General features: G+C 36.6%; 1 pseudogene; it reads right to left on the bottom strand.

Moving 5' to 3' along the window:
- Window positions 1–5,138: 5,138 nt before the first annotated feature.
- LOC132174210 (protein FAR-RED IMPAIRED RESPONSE 1-like) lies at window positions 5,139–8,270 on the bottom strand (annotated as a pseudogene).
- Window positions 8,271–8,726: the final 456 nt, after the last annotated feature.

Here is an 8,726-nt window from a genome sequence, read left to right as displayed (position 1 = left end):
CTTTGAATGTAGAAGGTCGAACGGTTTGAGGTATAGTGTGAGCCATCATCAAATTACTTGATGTTCCTTCTCGTCTTCTTCTTTTCATTCTCTCTTCTTTAAGTACAAGTAGCACTGGTAGAGAAATCATGGAGACTTCTTTTCCACTAAGTGTTAAAGAAGTTACCACATGTTCCAATGATAAGGGAAGGTTGTTTAGTATGGTTGTCACTTGCATTTTATCTGGTACAGGATGACCAGCATTTGCAAGCTCCTTTGCAATTAATTCCATTTGATTTACAAATTCACCTACATAATCTCCTTCACTCATATGTGCACAATTGTATTTATCTAATAGCAATTGTATATGTGTGTTAGATCTTCGGCCATACTTTGTCTCCAGTGCTTCCATCAATTCTTTTGCAGACTCGTGACTTTCAAATAGTGGAATGATGTTGTTTTTCATGTTGTGAAGAAGTGTAGCTCTTGTCATTAAGTCATCTTCTATCCATTTTTCATGCTTCTTTTTGGCTTCATTATCATTTGGGTCAGCTGGATCGGGCTTCTCAGATGTGAGGGTATACTGTGTTTTCTCATGTGTGAGTACATAAATAATATGTCGTTTCCACATTCTAAATTCATCTTATTAAGATTCTCGAGTGTAGAGGAATCAATGATACCTTTAATAGCCATTTTTAGAAAGTGGATTTATTTATTTTTTGATAAAAACATAACATTTCATTCAATAATACCACGAGCATAAAGCTCTTACATCACAGAGCAAAGCCCTGAAGCAACCATAACATAAAGCTACAAGATGACCAGATTTAGTACAAAATTCGAGACCAATCCGCTAACCCATGACTAAAATCAAATTTAATACTAGATCTGTGACAGACAGACTCAACCAAATGCATGGATAGCAATTATTCTTCGACCTTAAGAGCGGAAAGACTCTCATGCCGAAACTCTTCCTTCTCGACCCGAAGGCTAGGATAATGATTACATCTACAACCCAAAGGTCTGGACCAAAACTAATTAACCTGAAGGCAACACAGATCGTGTGAGAGAGGAAAGAGCCTTATTACAAGTCGAACAAAACAAGGAAATTAAACAATACAGGGAAAAAACACATGCCAAAACACAAATACATCTTAAAGAAGCAACAAAACAGATAAATAAAACAAGAGAAGATACAGCACACTCTGATCACGCACACGCCGGGAACCAAAAAATGAAGGGGCATTGGAAGCTCATCATGGCGGGGACGCGTCGACAGGTTCAATAGTGGACAGTGGGCGGTGAGCAGGCACAGAGAAGACCAGCAAAGCAGGACTTGAAAACAACCACAAACAAGAAAAAAAAAAAAAAAAAAAAAAAAAAAAAAAAAAAAAAAGGAAAAAAACAACAAGGAACCAACAAAACAAGGAAAAAAAATAGGGAAAAGGAGCACAAAGTGGGAAGACGGTAGTCGGAAGGGAGCTGGACCCGTGCAAGCCGAAAATCGCTGTGTAAGAGGCGTGGGAGCACGACGCAGTGAGGACGCATGAAAGAAAGCCCTAATAGCGGGCAGTGAAGTGGTGACACAGGTCGGCGGCGACCACAAAGAGCCAAAACAAGGCCAAGGAGCCCATTGCAGGAAATCAAGGCGAGGGAAGAAAAGCGGCAGGGAAGGGGCAAAACGGAGAAAAACAGAAGGGGAAAGGAGCGGCAAGGAAGGGGAAGAGAGGAGGCACTGGGGCTAGGGCATCAGGTAAATAACTAGCACCGGAACGAGGAGGACGCGGGGAGGAGGGAGGCAGCCAAATGGCCAACCCTCCTCCCCTGTGTGGCTGAAGGGTTTCGCTTTTCTCTTTGGCAGCTAGAGAGAAAAAAGACGGCTAGGGTTTCTTTTTTTAGAAAGTGGATTTAACAACAAGATAATAATAATATTTACATTTATTATTTTTTAGTACAATTTTTACAATTGTCTTGACAACTGTACTAATTATTACAAACTAAATAATTTGTCTGTGGTTCTAATTATTATTACAAAACAATATTGTCTGTAAAAATAAAAATACTAATGATAAATAACAATAGAGAATTTCTACACTTACAAACATTTTCACAAATACAATTGTACAAGCTGATGTGGCTCAGCCACGTTGGCTTATTTTAATTAAATAAAAACTATAAAAACAGGGACCTATTGATGAGCTTCATTTCTTGGAAAAGCAAGTTTTGTCAGAATGTTAAAATTGATTTGACGTGAAAGTTGTGTAGGAAGAAGCCATTTTTACAAAAAAAAAAAAAAAAAAAAAAAAAAAAAAAAAAAAAAAAAAAACCTGTAGACCAGTTCAAGCTCCATCTTCAAGCTCAACGAAACTCCATTTTCAGACGCTCTACTTGAAGAGCTCCATCTCAAAAAACGAGTACGACGCAGAAAGCGATTTTCAGAAGAAAAAAAAAACGAAGCAAAAAGCTTCTAACCCAACGATGTTTGGATAAGCATCATGTGAGTTTCCTTTCCTGCCCAAAGAAACATTTTGTGAGCTCTTTCTGGACCTTCTATATGGGCTTTAAAAGTTGAGTTTTTGTTGAAGTTTTGAGTTTCTGCGCAAAATAGTCTTGAAAAGTTTAAGTAGTCTTGGAACAGAGGCTGCTTAGAAAAAAAAAAAAAAAGGGAAAAATATAAAAAAGCCCCCCAAACTACCAGCTGTTTTCGATTTAGCCCCATAATGTTCCAAAAGTGATAAAGTAGCCCCCCAAACTACCAAATTATTGCATTTTGGCCACTCCGTTAGTCAAAACCGTCAGTTTGGACGGAAACTGCAAAACGACGTCGTTTGTTACGGGTAAGTTACTACAATGCCCTTTTGAGAAAAATATAAAAAAACCCCCCAAACTACCAGCCGTTTTCATTTTAGCCTCCTAATGTTCAGAAAGTGATAAAGTAGCCCCCTAACTACCAAACAGTTGCAATTTGGCTACTCCGTTAGTTATTATTGTCAAATATGATGGAAAATTCAAAACTACGTCGTTTTGACAAGGGTAAGTTACTAAAATGCCCTTTTAGGAAAAAAAATCATATTAAAACAAGCACGCTAAACGGCACCTTTTTTCTTGAAATTAGGATTTCCTTACACTTACCAAAACGGCGCCGTTTTGATAAGTGTTAGGAATAAAAAGAAAAAACCTTAGACCCCATGCAGAAAAAACCCCCAACCCCAGTTTATCTCTCTCCCCCAAACCGCCGGCCACCACGTCGTTCTATCTCCGGCAACCTTCTCCCTCAAATGAAAAAAACGCAACACCCCTCTCTCTCTCTTTCTCTCAAAACCAACTGCCCCTGCCACCACCATCCATCACCGCCGGCCACACCATCCACTAGCTACGAAGCTCCACCGAAAAATTCTTACCCATTGTAGAAATCAAACAAAAAAACCACGTTCGTAGATAAACAACACCGATCTGACAGCTATACCATGAAATACAATAAAAAGATTGAGTTATGGGTAAGATTTACAAGCTGCCGGAGATAGACGACGTGGTGGCCGGCGGTTTTGGGGAGAGAGATAAACTGGGGTTGGGGGTTTTTTCGTGGGTCACCTGCGTGGGGTCTGGGATTATTTCTTTTAATTCCTAACACTTACCAAAGTGGCGTCATTTTGGTAAGTGTAAGGAAACCCTAATTTCAAGCAAAACGGCGCCATTTTGCTTGCTTGTTTTAATATATATATTTTTTTTTTCAAAAAGGGCATTTTGGTAACTTAGCATTGCCAAAACGACGTAGCTTTAAATTTCTCATCATATTTGACGGTAATGAATAACGGAATGGCCAAATTGCAATTGTTTGGTAGTTTGGGGGCTACTTTATCACTTTCTGAATATTAGGGGGCTAAAATGAAAACGGCTGATAGTTTGGGGGGCTTTTTTAGATTTTTCCCAAAATGGCATTGTAGTAACTTACCCGTGACAAACGACATCGTTTTGCAGTTTCCATCCAAACTGACGGTTTTGACTAACGGGGTGGCCAAAATGCAATAGTTTGGTAGTTTAGGGGGCTACTTTATCACTTTTGGAACATTAGGGGGCTAAATCGAAAACGGCTGGTAGTTTGGGGGGTTTTTTTTATATTTTTCCCAAAAAAAAAAAAGCTTGGAACAAAGGCTTTTTGGACCATCTTTCTTTGAGAAAAAACGTAACCTCCCCCATTTAAACAAAACCAAATTTGTCTTTTTTCTCTCTTTTCCCCTTGACTACCTCTGATTTTTTTTTTTTTTTTTTCTCGACTTCCATTGGTGCTACCAATGCAAAGTTGCAATTCAAGCTTGCTGAGGGAGGAAGTTTTTGCCCTTCTTGTGATCAAGGCTTTAATCAAGAAATTTGAGGACTTGCCCAAGAAATTCAAGGTGGGTGGAGCTGTTTACGGAGGCCGTTTTAAGTTTTTGTTGTATACTAAACAAAAAATTATAGTTTTTGTTTTATAATTAAAAATGTCACCAACGAAATGTTGTTTTTGCTTGGCTTTTTCCTCATGTATCTTTCAATTTGCTTCTTTGTGATATGTAAGTCTGCCAACTCCAAATTGCTTTTTCTGTGTTTGATTCATCAATGTGTACAACTCTCTATTTCAATAGACAAACTTCAGCAGTGGAAAGAATACAAATAAAAGACTGTCTTGTTTAATTTGTTATACCTCCATGGCTAAACACATGATATGGTTATGGTTATCCATGCTCTAATTTTAGTGAGAAAAGTGGTGAGCATCTTGGTTGTGCATGGCCTTTGGAGCTATTTCTTTGGTTAAATGCATTAAGCTGTGGAGGTGACCCTACATAGAGCTCCTTAAAGGGACTAGGCAAACTTAAGGCATTTGAGACAATAACATGATTGTGATGCCGAAAGATGTTAAGAAAATGCAACCATCTTTGAGACAAAAACATGGCTGTATTCTACAAAAAAGAGTATTATCAAATAAACCTTTTTGTATAGTTATTCTTGTAGAATCAACACAAATTATAAAATACAGTTCATTTTCATAAATTCATTCTCTTTTGCAATTCAACAAATACAAGGTGAGCAAAATCATGTCTAGCAGCTGACTCAAGAGTATTGGGTACTAATCAACCACTAAAACGTGGGTCAACTGACAAAATTTGAAATGACCATTTTGACTACAACATCTCCAGCATCAACAAAATGACCATTGCAAAACCAGCACTAATGTCACTGAAGTGGCCCTTTTTACTGCAAAACCAATATCATTTAGATTCAGTAAAAAGTGAAATGAACCTTGATCAATTCTAAAAGTGAAATGAAAATATAAAGAAGAGCTGAAATGGTCTTACTAGCACATCAGAACAGTCAACCACAGCTTATTTAGCATCTTTTCAAAAAACCATCAACCTCATATCTGGAAATTGCTCAAGGCGATAACCATAAACCCCAAAAAACCATCAATCTCATATCTGGAAATTGCTCAAGGCGATAACCATAAACCCCAAAAAACCATCAACCCCACAAAATAACCTGCTCCAGAATGATAAACTAATTCAGAACAGTCCAAAGCATGAAACCTGAAAGTATTACATAACATCCAATAAGAAACTATTACATAAATGTCATTTCAAAAACGATTAAATATGGCAGTGAAAGCAATATGTTTTTTTAATGTTAAGAAACCCCATAAACAGTCCTTTTAAGATAATATGAACTTATATGATTAATTTAGCTATTTGTAAAATGAATTTATAGGGCAGAATATTGACCTGATGGTTGTCATTGTACCATCTACAGAGGAATCAAAAAGGTTAGATTGTCCCTTTGCTCATTCCATCTCTCAGTCTAGCAAACATATTAAAAAATAAATAAAAGCTTGTATTTCATGAGAGAAATGAGGCAAGATGGTTGAGAAACATAAATTATACCTGAGTAACTATACTTTCTTGAGTTCCAATTATACAATCATGTTGTGAAGCAGCTACAGAAGGCAAGATGGCTTCATTTAAATTCAATTCGACTTCTTTTGTTGCTTGGGAAGTCTTTCATTAAGATATGACAAAAAAAGCAATAAGATATAAAAATAAAATAAAGAGAAACAAGTAATAAGATATACCTATAAAATAAAGAGAAACAAGCAACCTGTTTTTGTCCTTTCTTCCGTTGTCCATTCTTTAATCCGAACTTTTTTTTTTTTTTTTTTGTATCTTCTTTAATTTTAACTTTCTAACAACCTTTTCTCCAACAGACTGCCTTTGTGTTGACCGTAGCCTCCCTTTACTTTTTGCAACTAAAGGATTCCGCAACTTATTACATTTTTTAGACCTCCCATCAATTGCTTCATTACAAATAGAATATGCACCTGGAAGGTGATGAGAAGGTGGAGTACTTAGAATGCTTTCACCCTTTGACCCATTGTGAAACAATTCCCCTTTTAACTTTAGTACACAAGTTTTCACCGTCATATAAGTTTCATTGTCTTTTGATGCGATCAATGCAGCTTCAGAAAAATCATTGCACAAATCTTCATATTTTTATGCTTCAGGGTTGCCGCTCAAGTCGTCATAACTACTCTTAATGATGGTATATTTTCGTTTCAAGCCCTTCTTCCATCGTTCAAGAATATATTTAGATGGCAACTCTTTTACACCTTTTATCAAGGTTAGAACAATAAGGGCATGTCTACACATTATTCCTCTAAATTCAAACAATCTACAAGTGCATTTCACCTCACATTCCTTGTCATTAAAGTAAACACAATACCTTACTTGTTTTGTGAAGTCATCATTAACTCTTATACAATCCTCAACTTCATACGTAGAAATCGCACCATCGCATTTTAGTGGAGATGGCAAACACATCATGAATCCCCTAAACTCCTCTTGAACTTCTTTGAACTTTTCATTGGTATAAATAACTTGAAGTTGATGCTCAATAGAATGGAAAGTAATAAGTGGAATCATTTTATTAAACGAACCAAAATCAGCTAGACGTTCGTTCTCAACCATTCTCATTAAAGCATTATCATAATCTCCAACAAATTTCTTCAACAGGGTACTTGGCCCCACATAACCATCAAAAAAGGCATTCATACTCTCACTTCGCTGTGTAGTAGACATTCTGACCCAAAATGTATCTTTCACATATGCTGGTACCCATTGATACCGTTCATTATATAACTGACACAACCATGCATTTTCTTTAAGATTGTAACTCTCCACTACTTGTTGCCATCTTTTTTCAAATTCATCACAATTCAAAGAGTCGTATATATAATTTAATAGAGCACCCTTAAAGTTTTCATATTGAGAGTGTGATCCAAGTTTCTGTGGAAACTTGCTCATGATATGCCATAAACAAAATCTATGTTTTGCTCTTGGAAACACTCTTGCAATTGCAGCTTGCATAGCTCTATCTTGATCAGTTATAATTGCATTAGGAGCTCTTCCTAACATGCATTTCAACCATGCTTCGAACAACCATACAAAAGTATCGATATTCTCATTTGATAGTAATCCACACCCAAAAAGTATGTATTGGCCATGATGATTCACTCCGACAAAAGGTGCAAATGGCATCTTGTATTTATTAGTCAAGTATGTAGTGTCAAATGTTATGACATCTCCAAAAGACTCATATGCTGCTTTACTTCATGCATCTACCCAAAACACGTTTCTCAAACGGCTTTCTTCATCGAGGTCTATGACATAGAAGAAGCTGTCATTTTTTTCTTGCATTCTCATGAAATAGTTACGCAATGCTTCAGCATCTCCTTCTCCAAGCAACTCATTCCTTACTTTATTAATGTAATTTCCACAATCTTTCTCTCCAAATGGAAGATTCTCATATCCACTGGCTTCAACAACAAGAGCTTTGTAGTTTTTACTTGGACGGACTCCAGCTTTATCCATTACTTCAAGTCTTCTTTTCACACAAGGATTTAAAATTTTATGGCATGTAAAATATCTTGCCTGGGATGGGCTTACAACATGAGTGTGTTCAAGCACGATAGTAGACAATGTAAACCTTCCATTGTTAGTTAACTTTGCATTGATCTTCGCCCTGCACCCCATTTTCTCCATTGGTTTTGGCCTAACAATATTAGATGATTTGCTTCTTGACTTACCCTCACGGACACATGCAACTGTGAAATATCTTAACTTTCCATCATCTCCAATTTTAGAGGTTCTTCTTGTCACACCAAAACCGACTTGCTTGGCATATTGCTTATAATATGCTATAACCTCTTCTTCAGAATCAAACATCATATCAACTCTTGGTTCTTCAACCCTTTGATTTCCATGAATAATTTCCTCTGGCCCATCACTGTCCTCATTATCATTGTCCTCGTTATCACTATCCTCATTATCATCCACATCTAAATTATTAAAAAAAAAAAAAAAGGTAAGAGGACATAATTAACATAGTTTAACAAGCAGAAATTATGTGTTTAACTAACCAATTGGAGTGCCAAGAGGAGGTCCAAGAGCTTCATCATTGCCCACCATCACCATTGCCCTTGGTCTCAATTTCACAAATTATAAGAGACCTTGATTGGATGGAGATAAGTTCACACTTCAACTTTTGTGCTAAAAGATCCCCTCTACAAAGGGAAACAAAAATCAAAGAATGTGATTTAAAATAATAATAATAATAATAATAATCTTTATCTTTGGCTAGGAATGTATCATTGAGAAAAACTACCAAAATATGTTTCCATAAAAAGTATCTCAATTAACTTAGAATTTAGAAAAGAGTGGCAT

Source organism: Corylus avellana, chromosome 3 (genome assembly GCF_965113065.1).
Source record: "Corylus avellana chromosome 3, dhCorAvel1.hap1.2, whole genome shotgun sequence".
Taxonomy (NCBI): domain Eukaryota; kingdom Viridiplantae; phylum Streptophyta; class Magnoliopsida; order Fagales; family Betulaceae; genus Corylus; species Corylus avellana.
Note: the sequence above shows the minus strand (reverse complement) of the source record. Positions and strands in the feature narration are given on the sequence as shown.